General features: G+C 42.2%; 1 protein-coding gene across 1 annotated transcript in view; it reads left to right on the plus strand.

Moving 5' to 3' along the window:
- The window catches only part of ADAMTS3 (ADAM metallopeptidase with thrombospondin type 1 motif 3), a 264,587-nt gene that overhangs the window by 209,939 nt on the left and 38,469 nt on the right, over nt 1–16,179 (plus strand). The gene's annotated exons all lie outside the window — the stretch shown is intronic.

Raw genomic sequence — 16,179 nt, forward strand, 5'->3', positions numbered from 1 at the left:
TGGTCTTGTGTATTTCTCAAGGATAATAGGCACTGCGGCCCCATGTTATCACTACTGAGCCTGGGAACAACTCTTATCTATTACTGAAGTTTGGTCTTATCCCTTTCTAAAGCATCTGCACCTATTATACTGTTAGGCTCATGATAAGTCTATGTGGAATTTTTGTTTTTAACATTTGTTCTTTACTTCAGTGCATCTGACACTAACGTGTTGAATGTTCCCCTTAATACCTGATTCTTTCTCTTCCTTTCTCTGTCTCTACATTCCTAATCTCACTTTTAAGTGTCATTTTACTTTATACGGAAGATAAGAAAGGTGATGGCTTACTACTGGACCAGACTTGCTGGGTACACCCAAAGTTCAGGAATACATTTTGGATGGGCTTTCCTTTTGAACTGTTACATAGTTTAAAAAAAGATACAACATGAGTTCAGCATCAAGAGAGGAAGGCTGCCAGGAAGCAGTTGAGCCACAGTTTTACTATCCACCTAAAGCCTGCTATAGCACTGCAGGGGACTGTTTACATGATTCGGCCACAATGCTTTGCAGTTTGGCCACAGTAAATTTAACAGGACATGTCGAACTCACCTATTCAAGTCAATGGGGGTAATGCCCCAACTGCAAGCCAGATGCTTGACTCATAGGTGCGACTAGACATGGGGTGATGACCCTCGGTTCGGTTCACGGCAGAACTTTCGAACATCGCAGAAGTTTATTGGAACCGAACTGGAAAAATCGACAGTGCCCATTTTGAAGGCTTATTTGTAACTAATTGGGCATACAATTGTTATGGGGGTCTGGGTACTGTCCTTGGGGACATGAATCAATGAAAACAAAGTTTAAAAGGAACATCATTTTTAAATGAGCAGTGATGTGCTGATGCTTAAAGTGAAACCATCAAAATGAGAAATAGCAATAAAAATGAAAAATTCCTTTAAATATAGTGCCTGGGGGGTCCCCCTAGACTACCTGACATCTGTACTGTGTATAGAACCTGCTGCTGCAATAATGGTATTTATAAAGCCAAAAAAAAAGAAATTTTCCCTGCAAGCTTTCCTTATTTTGTAAACAATGGCTTGGGGAGTCAGTCTGTATAATAAGGCCACAATTTAGTGCACTGGGAACAAGATTAGAGATTTTTTGGATATATTGTGGTGTCTCTTTTGTAAGACTTTGGATTGAAATAACAGGTGCGGAAAAATTGGTCTTTAGGTGTCGGTGATGCCTGGACACTGTAACCCTTTAGAGATGCTCTTGATGAAAGCAAGATTGGCCTTACTGTCAAAAATTTAAATTATATGCACCTGTCATACAGGTGGGGAAAATGTGGTCCTTGGGTGTTAATAGTGCCCATTAAATCTACACCAAAAAATTTCTTCCAGTTGAAATCCACACCCACAAATCTAGGCGGCCTAGACAGTCTTTCAGTAATTCCAGATCCAGAAAGCACTTAATCAGTGACAATGGCATCAAGGGCTTGATAGCTGTTGTTAATCCAGGACGCGCCCTCTTATCTGTCACAAAACCTCCAGCAGCACTGAATGCATGTTTGGAAAGCACACTGGATGCAGGGCAAGTTCTGGACAGTGGTCTATTCTTGATCCAGTAACCCAGTGGAACTGGAAAGCTCTCCATGTCTGTTTTCGCCCCTAGATAATCTCCCACCATATGATGCAAACGCTGCTGATGGGATGTGGTAGCTGACAACCCTGGGTGCCGAGAACTAAAACATTTTTGAAATGCATCACTAAGGCGGCCCCTCACTCCTGGCTCCTCCTCTTCATTGGGTGCCCCCACAAAGAGCCACTTTCCATGGGGGCTTCCTGCTGCTGCGTCCATTGTCACAGACAATGGGACTTGGCCCCGACCCCGCTCCCTTGTCACTGGATTTGACTGACAGCAGCGGGAGCCAATGGCTCCTGCTGCTGTCAATCTATCCAATAAGGACCCGACACAGCGGGCATGTGCTCATTGCTGAAATGATCGGGTTCAGGTAAGAAAAAGGGGGGGTCTGGGGGACAGCTGTAGCACCAAAGGTTTTTCAGCTTAATGCAAAGAATGCATTAAGGCGAAAAACCATGAGACTTTACAACTCCTTTAAAAGTGCCACCCATGGTTCATATATAGAAGCTACAAAAATACCTCTACTATATTTAACTTTTGGCTCCCGCCAAACAAGGGGGGCCAACACAGCCAAAGTTCGGTCCGCACATAGGTTTGGACCAAGCCGTCGGCTCTTCCCTACTAATAGCTTTGATGGCAGTGCTGTTGTGGTCACCTAAAGTAAATAGATTTAGCTTCACAGCCAAGGAATTAGTATTTGGCTATGGGGGTCTGAGAATAGCAGCTTTTATTTTCGCCTTCTCACACAGATATTTTGCTCTTTGATGGAATCCCTAAAAAAATGATACATTAGTTTACTAAGCTAAAATAAGAAAGTTATAGCGGTGATTGTGACAGACTTCCAGAAATAGCATCATCGTACAACGTATTTTCCAATTAGTAAACCTAACTTATTGATTTATGGCTATTAACAACTATTTCATTTTGTAAAACTCATAGTGGTTTACTAAAATTGCTTTTTTAGTTCAGTATCTGTTATTACAAATTTGCTTCTGCAAGTGGCTGTAAAACTAGCATATGGTACTTGTTAAATGTGCATTTATTTGTGTAATTCTGGGAATATTAGTCTTGGGGCTTCAATAATTCCTGGTAGTACTGCAGGATACACTACTATTACTGTTTCAGTAAATAGATTATTGCATTGCTCTTGCTTGTTCTATATTCTGTTTGTCAATGACATGGAGAAATACTTACGCAAGACAAGACAGCCCGTGTTAAATGTTCTCAACCACACCCACAATGCAGTTATTGTTAAAAGCCTTGCTGTAAAGTGGTCATTCATGGTTATTCATTACCAGCAATTTTTTTTTTTAAAAAACCTGATTGTTTTGTTTAATCACTTGAACTCTAGTACCTTTACCTCCTATGGACCAGAGCAATATTTGAATTTCTACAACAGGCCCATTGTAAGTGGAAGTATGTATTATTTAAAATACCAAGGTAACTCATGCATTGTTTTTTTGGGGACAAACTAGGCTTTCTTTTGGTAATACTTAATCAAAAATGTAAAGAGAGAAATGCATTTTTCTATTCGGACCAATGTTAGTTTAAAAAAGTAATTTTACTGTAAGTAAAAAGCAAACATTTTATTATTTAACCCCTTCACAACCACACAATACATTTATGCGGCATCCAGGAAGTGGGCTTTGATCCTGGGTGCTGCGTACTTAGGCTAGGTTCACCATTGTGTGGGCCATGGCACGATAGCCCATTGAATTGTCTGTCATGCCACGTGAAATGCAGTTAAGAAGTCCCTGCACTACTTTGGAAATCGCACCCCGTATGGGAACTGCGAGCAGATTGCGGTTCCCAGTGTAGGTGTGATTTACAGTGCTGGCAGCATGCCATTAGGATTAATGGCATCCACCCACGGGTTCCTCATTTCACTGTGCAAGTGGTCACAGCTGCCGGAATTTGCATGGGTCCAGCAGTGGCACCATCAGCACAGGTGTAAACCTAGCCTTATATGTGTCCCTGTGTTTGTGCTGGAAGTGCACTTGATTGTGCCTCCATAGCACTGAGACCAAGCTCTCGATAAAAGCTCTAGGCCTTGTACTAACAATCAGGAACCAGGATACCTGCTCTTGATCACATGATCACTGAGATAGCCAGTGATTGACTATCACAGTGATCATTAACTCTATAGTCTGTCCCTGTGTTGTTTCTCCTTGGTGAAGAGGAGAAACAATAGACTGCTCCTCTAGGGAGGAAAAAAAGATAAATTGCATCGTTCCCTCCTTGCTAGAGGAGAAGTCTGCACAAACAATTTCTGTTGAAAAATTAAAAAAATTAAAATAAAGAATAACTAGATCAGGGCTTGATCTCGATTAGTTAGTGTCAGTTAGTTACAGTGTAAGTGTCAGTTGGTAGCAGTATTAGTGCCGGTTCACACTAGGTCGCTCCGACTTCGGAAGCGACCTGTGAAGTCCCGTGCACCGCGACTTCGGCGCGACTTGCACGGACTTCATATAATGAATGTCTAATCAAGTTGCTCCGAGGTCGCCCCTTGTGTCGCTCCTATTAGAAAGGGTCCTGTAGCACTGCATGGACCGCGACTTGTTAGGCTGACAAGTCGCCTGACAAGTCGCGGTAGTGTGAATGGAGCCTTCAGCCTCGTACACACGCATCGATTATTGGCCGGGGACTTTCGGCCAACGTCCGATCGGCCGATTTTCGGCTTGTTAGTATGATGCTTCCGTCAACCGACTCCGACTTTTCGGCCGAAAAAAATCTGGTGTGCAGACTATAAAATTTTTGTTGGCCATCAACACAACAGCCGATTGTTCGTCAGTCAGAACAGATTTCGGCAGACAAAAATCTGATGAGCAAGACTGGGCATGCTCAGAGAAGAAAAAACACACGACAAGTAAATCAGCACATGACATCACTTCTGAAGTAGATTTTTGTTGGCCGAGAAAATTCGTGTGCAGTTTAGGCACATTCCAACCAACAAAACACCACTCTGGACATGAGTCGGACGATCGGTCGGCCGATAATCGTTGCGTGTGTACGAGGCATTAGTGTCAGTTTGTTGCAGTGCCAGTTAGCATTAGTGTCAGTGTCTGTTGGTGACAAAGTGGCAGTTAGTGGCAGTGCTAGTGTCACCTAGTGGCTATGTTAAGGTCAGTATGCTTTAGATAAGAAAAAAAGGTTGTGTGTTTAGGAAGAACAAAAAAAAAAGTGTACTACTGTTTTTTTAGCCCCACTATGGGTACAAAAAGCAAGTAATGCACATATATGTCGTATTGCTGAAATATTTAGGAGAAAGAGAATTTATATATTGGGCCACTCTTTCTTTTATAATAAAACTAAATCAGGAGATATCTTTCTTATTTTTTCACGAAATAAAAGCATAAAAAAAAAAAAAATCAAAGTATAATCTACCTGGATAAACTACCGTAAGAAGTTGCAATGAAATGTACAGTTTTACTAACGCATGTCAAAGTTCCAAATTCGGTTTGGGCATTAAAGGGTAACTCCACTTTCATGGGAGAAAAAATAGCAAATAAAAGAAAATAATATAGCATACACAATTGCGACACAAATTGTAATTGAATGTTTTTAAAAATTACATTTCCTTTTCAGTCTGCAGCTCTGTAATTTTCTGTAAAGTGCAATGCAATATGGTTACCTGGAGGTGACCACACATCACAAACATCATTTCCTGTTTGTGTGATTGGCTCACTGATTTTCCCATAATTTTACACTAAGATACAAGTCAGATTTTTGGCATCCCCGCAACAAAAATAGGAAATAACGTCTAAAGGGATGCAGGCCCTGCCACTTTCCTCGTTAGATCCCTGATTCTGAAGCAGCTGGTTGATAATTATGAAACCACTCCCATTAGACTTACTTAACACAGAGGCACAGAGGAACAAACAGTGATTTCTTCAGAATTACAAAAGGTAGGAATCTGCAACAAAGTTTTTTTAACCACTTTACCATCGGAGGATTTTGCTGTCTTACGTCCAGGCCACTTTTTGCGATTCGGCGCTGTGCGACTTTAACTGACAATTGCGCGGTCGTGCAACGCCGTACCCAAACAAAATTTACGTCCTTTTTTTTCCCACAAACAGAGCTTTTTTTGGTGGTATTTGATCACCTGTGCGCTTTTTACTTTTTGTGCTATAAACAAAAAAAGAGCGTTTATTTTGAAAAAATAACAATATTTTTAACATTTTTTTATATGAAATTCCCCCCAAAAAATGTAAAAATCAAATTTTTTTTTAAATTTTTGGCCAATTTGTTTTCTGCTACCTATGTTTGATAAAAAAAAATCACGATAAGCGTATTTTGATTGGTTTGCGCAAAAGTTTTTGCGTTTACTAACTACAGGAAAGATTTCTGTAATTTTTGGTGTTTTTTTTTAACGCGTAATGGCGGCGATCTGCGATTTTTTTGCGGGGCTTGCGACATTGCGGCGGACAGATCTGACCCTTGACTGACATTTTTGGCACTTTTGGGGGTACCAGTGACATTACTGCAGTAATCAGTGCTATACATATGCACTGTTACTGTAAAAATGACACTGGCAGGGAAGGGGTTAATTTTATTGGAGAAGGAGGGGTTAATGTATGCCTGGTGCTTACTGACGTGTGGGGGGGAGGTGACTATGTGACACAAGGACAGATCGGATATTCAGCTATGCTGAACACTCCGATCTGTCACTCTCTGTCACTTAGGAGATCCGCCCGCCTCACTCGATTCTCCGACGATCGGGGAAGAGCGGCGGCGATCGCCGCTGCTCCTCCCCTGGACTGAAAACAGCGGGAGCGCGACTCCGGCGGCGCGCGAGTGCCGCCTACAGGAGGAGGAGTCCAGCGACGTAGGTCTACGTCACTGGACGATAACGAGCCACATTGCTGCAGTAGCAGCAACGTGACTGGAGGTAAAGTGGTTAAATCCTTGCAATGTACAGAGATCACTCAGAGAGGAATGTTTTTTTTCTTAACAACAGTGGAGTTACCCTTTAAGGTTTTAACTTTGGCCATGAAGCAGGTAATACAACTGACACTAAAATTATGTTTCTGGTACACATCATGGCAAAGTTCTGGTCCTTTTTATTTTGTACATTTTTTGTGTGACACTGATAAAAAAACAAACAAAACAAATAAAAAAAAATAATAACTATTATAATGGTTAAAAAAGAAAGGAAACAATAGAAAGAAAAATATTGGCTAAGAGAAGGAAGGAGGTATTTAGGGCTGATTAAGATTAACTAAGGGTTACTAGGGATTAAACTGGAATACATTTTAATTAAAAAAAGTTTTTTTACCCACACAGTCTTTGTAGAAGTCCAGCAATTTGTAATACTTGTAATATTTGTAATACTTCTTCTTCCTCTTCTCTTTGCATAGCTTGTGGGACATACCGAACAATTTTTTAGTAACAGCTGCCAATAAAATATTGGCGCTCCAAGATATTATTGTGGTACAGATAAAGTATAGTCAATTGCACGGACAAAGTGTTTATATTAAATGGAATCTGTGTAAGAAGGCTCAGATGGAAGTTTCTATTGTCTGACATTTAGCCTTGAGCCTTTAGTTCATGAGAGCAGAGGCAACCCTTGCAGTACAAGCTGAAAAGCTTTTGGTCCAGATAATGTAAAAGTAGCAACTAGTCTGCTACATCTACACTATATTGTCAAAAGTATTGGGACACCTGCCTTCACACACGCTCGTGAACTTTAATGGCATCCCAGTCTTAGTCTGTAGGGTTCATTATTGAGTTGGCGCACCCTTTGCAGCTATAACAGCTTCAACTCTTCTGGGAAGGCTGTCCACAAGGTTTAGGAGTGTGTCTATGGGAATGTTTGACCATTCTTCCAGAAGCGCATTTGTGAGGTGAGGCACTGATATGGATGAGAAGTCCTGGCTCGCAGTTTCTGCTCTAATTTATCCCAAAGGTGTTCTATCAGGTTGAGGTCAGTCCTCCATCCCAAACTTGCTCATCCATGTCTTTATGGATCTTGCTTTGTGCACTGGTGTGCAGTCATGTTGGAACAGGAAGGGCCATCCCCCAACTATTCCCAAAAAATTGGGAGCATGAAATTGTCCAAAATGTTTTAGTTTGCTGATGCCTTAAGAGTTGCCTTCACTGGAACTAAAAGGCCAAGTCCAACCCCTGAAAAACAACCCCACACCATAACCCCCCTCCACCAAATGATTTGGACCAGTGCATAAAGCAAGGTCCATAAAGACATGGATGAGCAAGTTTGGGGTGGAGGAACTTGACTGTCCTGCACAGAGTCCTGACCCCAACCCGATAGAACACCTTTGGGATGAAATAAAGCAGAGACTATGAGCCAGGCCTTCTTGTCAAACCTCCGTGCCTGACCTCACAAATGCGCTTCTGGAAGAATGGTCAAACATTTCCATAGACACACTCCTAAACCTTGTGGACAGCCTTCCCAGAAGAGTTGAAGCTGTTATAGCTGCAAAGGGTGGGCCAACTCAATAGTGAACCCTACAGACTAAGACTGGAATGCATTAAAGTTCATGTGCGTGTGAAGGCAGGCGTCCCAATACTTTTAACAATATAGTGTATATTATTGCACTGTTTCCCGATTCACAGTTATTGAGCAGGATAATCTTAAAATATTATGCATCAGCATTATTGGAAGCAGAACATGTCATACATTGTGTGGCATTATCCTAATGCGTGCTATTAAAATATGTAAACAAGACCCTGTCAAAGTACAATAATGATTCAGTCTTAATGCATGTGGCTAACAGGTCAATTTTAAGTTCTTTTTTAGCTCTAATGTTTCTGAGGCATCTGAGGACACATCACCCTGTGCCAGCTTACTTTGACTGCAACTTTCCTAGTTACAGAAATGGTAGCCAAAGTACAGCTTGTTAAACTGACTGACTCTTTTGCTGATCTGTAAAAGAAATAAAGAGATAATTGTGAAAATGCTCTGCTGCCCTCTAGAGGCACACATATGAGCCATCACCAGACCATTTCAATCTAAACCCAGAATATGTAAAGTTCTCATGCTTTGTCAAAAATGTTTCAATAAATACTTTTATGGAAAAAAAAAAAATATTATTGTATTACTAAAGGCAAAACATTTTTTTTTTCTAGATTTAGATAAGATTTGTGACGCGGGAAGAACCACTGTCAGGTTTTTATGGCTGTCTGTGTCTCCATTAGGGAAAGTCACTTTCTCTAACCACTTAAGCCCCAGCCCTATTTCGGACACTTTTTGTTTACAAGTTAAAATCAGTATTTTTTCCTAGAAAACTACTTAGAACCCCCAAACATTATATATATTTTTTTAGCAAAGACTCTGGAGAATAAAATTCAGTCATTGCAATATTTTTTGTCACGTGGTATTTGCGCAGCGGTCTTTAAAATGCCATTTGTTTGGAAATTTTTTGACAAATCAAATTTCACTGCATTTACAAAAATACTAAACAGTAAAGTTAGCCCATTTTTTTGTATATTGTGAAAGATGATGTCACGCCGAGTAAATAGATACCCAACTTGTTGGGATGGCGACAAAATACGCTTTACATTTTTTTAATGGTTACCAGTTTAGAGTTAGAGTGTAGCTCTTTTTTTTTAATGATTGCTCACGCTCTGGCGATCGCAGCGATACCTCACATGTGTGGTTTGAACAGCGATTTCATTCGCGGCTCGACTTCCGTATACGTCTTTTTCCGTGCGCGAGCGAATAATGACGGGGGGCGGCTAAAATTGATTTTTTTTTCCTATTTATTTTATTTCTTTTTTTTAACTTTATTACAGGTTTTTAAATGAAAAAAAATCTGATCACTTTTATTGCTGTCACAAGCAATGTAAACATCCCTTGTGACACCAATATGCAGCGACAGGTACTCTTTATGGAGGGATCGAGGGTCTAAAAGACCCCAGAACCCTCCACTGCACTTTCATGTATGCTAAACGCAGAAAACAGCATTTTTTCATACAGCCGTTTTTTAAATTTGCCGCCTTTTGCAGCAGAGTAACCCGGAAGTGACGTCATGGATGCCTCCTCAGGGTTACATCATCGGAGACCCGATCGAAGCCATTTCCGGCTTAGATCAGGACTCCATCCAGCCGGTGGATGCGCCGGCTGGGTGCTCGGGTCTCCCGGTGGGACGGGAGGCCCGTTCAAAGTCGCGGGAGGGGGGGGGGACGTCCCCTCCCGCTCACCCGGGTAACGATCGAGCAGCTCCCGAGCCGCATTGGTCGTTACTGACGGAAAGCCGACCGTCAGCTGTAAACCACGGTACCGGGATGGTGCCTCTAGCTAGAGGCATCATCCCGGTATAACACCGCAAACTTTGCCGACGTAGCCCTACATCACTTTGCGGTAAGTGGCTAATTGTCCTGATTTTTAAGGTCACCTGAAAGGAAAGGGAGGGTAAATCCCAATTTTCAGTTGCCACCAGAACAGAAATAGAGGAGACATCTTCCAATAGAGGCAATTGTTCCTGTTTCAGCTCCATGCTGAGCTTAACTGCTTCCCACCCACATGACGTCATATGACGTCACAGACTTTGGGTGGGGATATCTGATGGATACCTGCAGTTACAGGCATCGATCAGATATCTTCTTTTCCCGCAGGCGATTCCCTGCACCCTAAAAACAATCATAGTGGCTTTTCAGCTGCTTGATTTTTTTACAGGCGGCAGAAGGGGACATCCCACCCCTCCTGCCACCCTCCGGTGCTTCTACCGGCTTGCCCGTGCGATCGGCTACCCATGGCGCCGGAAGTTCACTATAGAGAATATCACGGGCCAGATGCTCCCCGGCAGTCTCTATGATCTTTCAGGGGCCGGGCGGGATGTTATGACATCATACCCGGCCTCGGCAGTCTCTACAGCCTTTCAGGGGCCAGGCGCGATGGTATGACATCAAACCTGGCCTCAGCAGTTGTAAACACTGCTGTTGCCTTGGCTGAGAAGCCGAGATTGCTTTTTTTTAAATATTTTTTTATTTTAGGCTTTCCAGCCTAGAGGGGAGATCTGGGAACTTATAGACCACAGATCTTGCTGTAAAGAGGACCTGTCATGCCCTATTCCTATTACAAGGGATGTTTAAATTCCTTGTAATAGGAATAAAAGTGATTAAAAAAAAACTAAAAGGAAAGTGTCAAAATAGAAATAATAAAAGTAAAATAAACAATAATAAAAACAAAATTTAAAGCCCCCCGTCCCAGTAAGCTTGCTCGCAGAAGCAAACGCATACGTAGGTTGTGCCCACATGTGAGGTATCAACGCAAATGTTAGAGCGAGAGCAATAATTCTAGTGCTAGACCTCCCCAGTAACTCTAAACTGGTAACCTGTAAAAAATGTTAAAGCGTCCCCTATGTGAATTTTTAAATAGCGAGCTTGCCGCTATTCAACAAGTGTGCTCAATTTTGAAGCGTGAAGTATTAGGTATCTATTTACTCAGCATAACATCATCTTTCATATTATGCAAAAAAAAAAAAAAAAACCTGGCAAATTTTAGTTTTTTTTTTTTTTAAGTGCTAGGTAAAGATATAACGGGCCTTGTCTGTCTAACAGCAGGGCTGTGATTTATTAGTCAGGGTGTCAGGGTTTCCAGGTGTGTCTGCTGAAGGGGGAGTCTCCCCACTGGCTCCCGTGAGAGGCTTCTCATAGGGCAGTGGAGGAAACCCAATCAGGGGACACATCCAGGCTTGTAACTACCCCAGAAGGCAGATTGTGCTGCAAAGGATTCTGGGAGTAGGTATACATTTGGGGGTGGCACATGACACAATGTCTTTGGTGGGAGCAGAGTCCCAGGAGGGAGAGGACGGCTGTCTCTCCTCCTGCCTGAGGAAGGTGGATGTCTCGGGGTGTCGCCTGAGTGTCCAGAGCGTGCTGAGTTGAGCTGAGGGAATCCGGTGTGCCGACAGCCTGCGGAGAGAGAGAGAGGGGTCCAGTCCCTGGAAAGCCTACACAGGTCGGGATTACTGAGGATTGCCCCTGGGGGTCTGCCTGAAGTTAGAGGGGACCACTCCGGAAGAGGTTCTGGGATCCAGTGCCAGCTAGTTGTAAAGGGGGTACCTAGGTTGAGGACCCTGAAGCTACAGAGGGGGTACATAGTCAGTGGACCCTGAAGAGTTCCAGTTAAAGAGGGCACCTGCAGTTGGGCCCTGAACTGTACAGAGTGTGTCAGTTGCAAGCACAGCTATACAGAGTTTTACTTCATACTACCTCAAGCTGGTCAAAGCGGGGGACAGTATTCAGTGACTTCCACAGCACAACAGTGTCAGGAGTTCTACAGTTCTCAGTCCTGGATCTTCTGGACAAATAGTCGAGGATTCAGCACTTCTGTGTTCTACAGGATATTCACAGCATTAGTGAGTGTTGGCTGGCGCCGGCTGGTTCCGGCTGGCATGAAGGAAGCGCCAACGGGCATTTTCCAGGAGTAAAGTCCCACATGTAATTAGTTCAAGCCTCAATGAGTATCGTACTCAATCCCTTCTCCCATCCCCTTTAAATCAAATAAAAACCACAAACAAAGATGCCGGAGTTGTCGCTGCTTCAGTTATCACACCCAGGGGTCACAGCTTACATGGGTTGGAGAGAGTACCGGTACTAATGGCAGATCCACATCAGGCCACAGGCCTGGAAACTGTGCTACAAATGCATGAAACGACCACCATTTTATTCGGACAAAAGTACAAGAGAAAGGCAGCGCATGAACCACAATCCCCTGGCTGCTTTCCGGCTTTGTGTGCACACACTGCTCAGCAGTCCTGGGAGACTGACCTCCTCGCACTCGTGTTGCTTGCTGCAGGGTGCCCTTGTCCACTGCAGCCCAAGAGGATTGTGGTTCATGCGCTGCCTTCCTCATGTACTTTTGTCTGTATCAGCACCCTTCCTATGCTCATTGGCTAGCAGCAGAACAACCGCTAGGGAGCCTCACAGGCTTACTTCTATCCCTCCACCCTACAGGCACCCCAGGAGCACCTGGTTTGTGAGTATTGCTTTGACCACCATTTTATTCCCTAGGGTCTCTGCTTAAAAAAAACACATATAGTGTTTTGGGTTTCTGAGTAATTTTTGAGCAAATAAATGATGATTTTCACATGTAGGAGAAAAGTGTCAGAATTGGCCTGGGTGGCAAGGTAAAGGACAGGAAGTGAACAGAATTCTCCCCAATGAGACACATATGGCCAAAAATAAAACAAAAAAAACTTTACACACACAGTTTCCAATAAAAAAAAAAAAAGGTTGGGCTAATTTAGGTTATATTTTATAATACTATAATATAATAAATTCTATAATACCCCAATTTCCCATAATGGTGTACAACAGCAATTTTTAAAGAATGTATCCCACTGAAAAAAGCCATTGTGTACCAGATTACGTTGTACATGTATACCCTTACATGTATATATAGAGGTGTTGAAGCTCCTGTGATAGACCAGTCCACATTTCCAAAGTACTGCAAAGAATCATTTCCAAAAGCAGGGGCTTAACCTCTTAACTCCAGGATGCAAGCCCAGATAGCAAGCAATTGTGCTGCATGTTTGAAAATTAGTGATAAATTATATACTGCTCAATAAAAATAACACTCTGCTTTTTCTGCACATAAGGCAGGTGCCAATCCGGCATGCATCAGAGACATGTTGAAGACGAAAGTTTGGACGGCCGTCCACTGTTTTAATCACCTTTATTGGTTCCAAATATTAAAATGACAATCCATACAGCAAATGGTAGTAAAAACAGATTAGCTAACACATTTCACACCTTTCCTGGTGCTTAATCATATGACTAAGCACCAGGAAAGATGTGAAACGCGTTATCTGATCTGTTTTTTCACTACCATTTCCTGTATGGATTGTCGTTTTAATATTTGGAACCAATTAAGGTGATTGAAGCAGTGTATGGCCATCCAGACTTTCTTCTTCTACAAGTCTGAAAATGACTTGCTAAGCTTTTGCTAGACTTGCCAGGTTTCACAAGTTTGTTGCACAATTCACCACCGACTCTCCATAAGTGATACCTCAACAACTAGCCATACAGTGCTATAGACAACAGGGAGTCACAGATCAACCACCTACCAAGTAGTTATAAATGAGGACCAACTGTGGTATTACCAATTACATTAGCTTTATTAGTTTACTAAAATTTAGCAAAAAATCAGCCAAAAGGTCATAAATCCTCCAAACAGCAGAATAAAAAAGTTTAGACAATGTTGTCGCCCTAAAAAACATACACACAAGGGCCCAGGCAACATAGCCAATGCAGATAGCAAAGCTACAGACTCACAATACAGGGGGAACACAGCCAGTCTGCCCTATACAAGGCTAGGGAAGCATATCAGGGCTGCCCCTATGAAGGGGTACAATGACTGACAGCCATTGATAAGTTTATCCCTCCACAGTGTGGCAGCTCTGCTTGTTATCTGCTAACCCCTTGCTGTGTACTCCATTGCAGGTGGATCAATCAATAGCTTTGACACTGATAACAGTGCCTGATGTGCCTCCCTAGCCCTGTATAGGGCGGGCTGGCTGTGCTCCACTTGTATATGAGTCTGCAGCTTTGCTATCTGCATTGGCTAGTACTGCAGTTTGTCCTAATTTATAACTACTTGGTAAAAAAACATGTCTATTATGAAAAAAAAAACAAAGAACCTGAGCCTTTACAAATGCTGCCTTTTTTCAAATATTAAAGTAGTTCTATGGTCACAGAATACATTTTGTGAGTGCTGCCTGTCTGGTGGTCATCAATTTGCACAACTTCCGGGATTCCCTGCAAGCTTTGTAGTTTCTCCTCTGCTGTTTACTTTCAATTTCAAAAGGACCCAATATCCCCTAGTACCATGCTGCCTGCTAACTGTGATTTCTGTCTTTACACCTCTCAGCACCTCTGTAGTTCGGAAGGCAGGCTCTGTGAAATGTGTGACACAGCATAGGACATAGTGATAATGTGTTACAAAATCCAAGGAAATAAATTAATGTAGATCTTCATATATTTTTCAGGCTTCAAGATGGTTTAAGCGGAGTTCCAACCCCCCCCCCCCCCCAAAAAAAAATTTAAAGTCAGCAGCTGCAAATACCGTAGCTGCTGACTTTTAATATTAGGTCACATACCTGTCCAGGGACCCAGCGATGTCGGCACCCCAGATCAGCTCTTGGGTGCTGCTGCCGTCATTCGTGGACCGTCTCTGTCTCTGCTTTCTTTGCAGAAACAGACCGGTCAGATCCCTGCTCTCCTCTATGGGAGATCGGATGAAAATGGACCGCCTGTCCGTTTTCATCCGATCCTATCAGATCCGATCCTACAGGCAGATGGAAAATAGGATCACCATCCATCTGGATTTCACTGCATGGAGCATCCGAACAGGTCCACCTGAAAAACTGACAAGGGGGGAGATAGAGCAGAGCTGCTGCTCAGGGAGCTGTGAGAACTGAGCAATTGGCAGTGTTTGATCGCTCGGTTCTCAATATTAGAGCTGGCGGGTGATAGAAGCAGCATCAGACCGATGGTGCATCCACCTAGGTATGTATGAATCTTGGAAAAAAAAACAAAAACCCATATATCTCTTTTAACCACTTAAGGACCGGAAGGTTTTACCCCCTTAATGGCCAGGCCATTTTTTGCGATACTGTACTGCGTTATTTTAACTGACAGTTGCGTGGTTGTGCGACAATGTACCCAAATAAAATGTATGTCCTTTTTTTCTCACAAATAGAGCTTTCTTTTGGTGGTATTTGATCACCTCTGCAATTTAATTTTTTTGGGCTATAAACTAAAAAAGAGCGACAATTCTGAGAAAAAAAAAAAAACAATATTTTTTACTTTCTGCTATATAACATTTCCCCCCCCCCCCCAAAAAAAAAATGTAAAAATCACATTTTTTTTTAGTTAAAGCCAATATGTATTCTGCTACATATTTTTGGCAAAAAAAAAAAAAAATCCCAACAAGTGTATATTGAATGGTTTGCCGAAAAAGTTATCACGTCTACAAACTAGGGGAAAGATTTATGTTATTTTTATTTACTTATTTATTTTTTACTAGTAATGGCGGCGATCTGCGACATTGCAGCAGACAGATCGGACACCTAACTGACACTTTTGATGCTTTTGGGGGGACCAGTGACATTACTAGAGTAATCAGTGCTAAAAATATGCACTGTTACTGTACTAATGACACTGGCAGGGAAGGGGTTAACACCAGGGGCGATCAAAGGGTTAAATGTGTGCCTACGGGATGCTTTCCAACCGTGTGGGGGATTTAATTACTGGATGAACATAGAGACCTGTGTTCCTAAATAGGAGGAACACAGGATCACTGTGTTCATCACTGACAGAACAGCGATTTGTCGTGTTTACATCATCAGACGTTTCTGCAATAAATGTCATTTATCACTATGCAGAGAGCACTAGATTTTATATTTTATTTATTTTTTATATTCTAAACTTCTATTGGTAACACAACTATAGTATATAGCAAAAATAAAAGCACAATATGTATTCTGTACCTAAAGTGTACTTGTACTGTCCATATAACTAACTAAAACATGTTTTAAATAAAAAAATCAGAACATCTAGTCATTAATCAGGTTGTCTCTGCTACAGGGCTTT

The sequence above is a fragment of the Pelophylax lessonae genome, assembly GCF_965119305.1.
Source record: "Pelophylax lessonae genome assembly, chromosome: 1".
Classification (NCBI taxonomy): Eukaryota; Metazoa; Chordata; class Amphibia; order Anura; family Ranidae; genus Pelophylax; species Pelophylax lessonae.